We start from the raw sequence: 2,526 nt of genomic DNA on the forward strand, positions 1-2,526 counted from the left end.
CTTCCCCGCCGCCCGCACGGGACTGGGGACTGGGAGGCGAGCGGGCGGGCGACCGCGGAGGCGGAGGAGGTGGGAGAGGAGGAGGCGCGAGCGAAGCTGGAGGAGGAGCGGTCCGCGCCTACCGTACTGTGTGGAGTAGCCGCCCGTCCACCCACCCGCCAGCCTCTCGGCACTTGAGTTTCAGGTAGCGCAGCCTCAATGTTCTCTCACTTCCTCATTCACTCCTTCCTTTCCTCCCTCCCTCTCTCCCTCTGATACCATTCCATTCCATTCCCTCGTTTACTTCCTCATTTACTCTCTCATTCACTTACCCTCCCACTTCCATCCACTCTTCCATCTGATTCCCTCGTTCATGGATTGTCCCCGTTATTTAATTCTATCCATCTGTCTGTCCAAGCACTCATTAACCTATCTATGCATCCAGTCAGGCAAGGGACATCTCTGCCCTGTCTGCCCAGTGCAAGGCCCAGCACTTGATAGATGTATGTTGGATAAAATCAATCCAGATCCATGTAGTCTAAAGAATTTATAGAATGAATTTCAAAGTCTAGTTTTGAAATCTGACTCAGCCATTTACTGGCTTGGTGATGCTGAGCAAGTTTCACTACTTTCCTGAGCCTTAATTTTCTTACATGCAAAATGGGAATGCCTCTGTGGACAGAGGCATTTTGTGAGCATTAAATTAATTAATGTCTTTGAAAGCACGGTGCCTGGCTCAAAAAAGGTGCCCAATAAAGGCTCTGTGATAACTAACACAATAAAATGTAGCTTCCCATACATGGATAAATGCAAATGTTATTTTCTGACATAGATTTGAGATAGAATAATAACTTTACAATCAAGTGTAAGAATGGACTCTTCAGAGACTTTAACAGCCGCAATCACCAGATGGAGTTTCCAGAATTCCTCAACTAATATTTTAGGGCATCCCCAGTCACAAATCTGAAGCATTAGGACACATCCTCTTATTATTCACCATTAATTGACAGCCAACATTCTACTGACTCTTTTTTGCATGGCAACAAAACAAACAATATTGGTTATAACAATGTCTCAGAGTTTCTACAAGATTTTGTATTGCCTTATAAATCATTTATATTTGATTACATTATGAACAAATCTCATATTAGGATTATATTTTAATTCTTTGAGAACTCATCGTATTTAAAGTTTTAGGAATGAGAATATGTAAACACCTGGAAACTCTTGCTCAGCAGACACCTAGAAAATGGTAGGGTATAAGCTCAAAGTGTGGGTGACAGATATTGCTGGTGTGTAAGCACAAACAATCCATTGATTCTCAAGGAAGGTGAAGTACCTTCCCACTAAGAAACATCTGGAACTGTGGAAAGGATGTTTTGGGTTGTCATAATGACCGGAGGGTTGTACTGGCATACGCTTAACCTTCTACAATGCTCAGTACACTCTAGCATGACAAAAAATTGTCCTGGGCCAAATGCCAGCGTGGAGACTCTGTTGAGAAACACTGGGCTGGGCTAAGGCAGGATGTTTAGGCCTTTCAGGTTTAGAAATGGTCACTATTATGTTGGTAGGTGGCCAAGTGAAGTAATAATTCCCAGACTCTGACTTGCCACCTCTCTTCTTCCTCAAGGAGACATATGCAACAAGGATAAAATAAGGCAAATTAATACTTGATTAGTAGCTAGGATTTAGGCCTCAAACACAAAAGTAGAACTTGGAATAGCTAGTCTTGACCAAACAGAAGACTCTGTTTTTTTAAACCCTGTTGAAGCAAAAAGAAAGGCCAAATTTACCTCCTCCCTGAGTCCAAACTCAAGTTTTGAATTTTACTTCTTTGCTTGTAGAAAAGTACCTCTGGACGTGGTTCCATAGTGTAGTGGTGGTTAGCATGTCTGCTTTACACACAGAAGGTCCTGGGTTCATGCTCCAGTGAAGCCATAGTCCATGATCTATGGCAGTGCCACCTTGAACAAAGCCAGATGTCTAATCTTGGAAGCTAAGCAGGGTCGGGCCTAGTTAATACTTGGATAGGAGACCACCTAGGAAGACCAGGTGATGTAGGCATAAATAATAATAAATAAAAAATAAAAATAAAGAAAGTACAACCTCTAATGTCATGAGGAAAATGTTCCAGAGACTACATCTATGGCTCACCCAATTTTTCACTTGGATGTCTAATACATCAAATGCTTGTTTATTTGCACCCCCGCACCACCACCACCCGAGTAACCTATTTGTCCCTCTGGAATTTTGACGTGTCTAGATAAGTTGCTTAAGCCAGAAATTAGGTAGAAACCATCCTTGGTTTCTCTGTTTCCCTCACCTCTTCTATTGTTGCCTAACAACTACCCCAAAATTTGGTGACTTAAGATAACTAACGCACATACAATCTCATCGTTTCTGTGGGCCAAGAATACAGCACAGCTTCACTGGGTTCTCTGCTTCACAGGTTCTCTCAAGGCTGCAACCAAAGTGTTGGCCCATAGAAGGCTGAACTGGGGAAGGAGCTGCTTCTAAGCTTACTCATGTGGTTGTTGGAAGGAT

This window comes from Pteropus alecto, unplaced genomic scaffold (genome assembly GCF_000325575.1).
Source record: "Pteropus alecto unplaced genomic scaffold, ASM32557v1 scaffold75, whole genome shotgun sequence".
Lineage (NCBI taxonomy): Eukaryota > Metazoa > Chordata > Mammalia > Chiroptera > Pteropodidae > Pteropus > Pteropus alecto.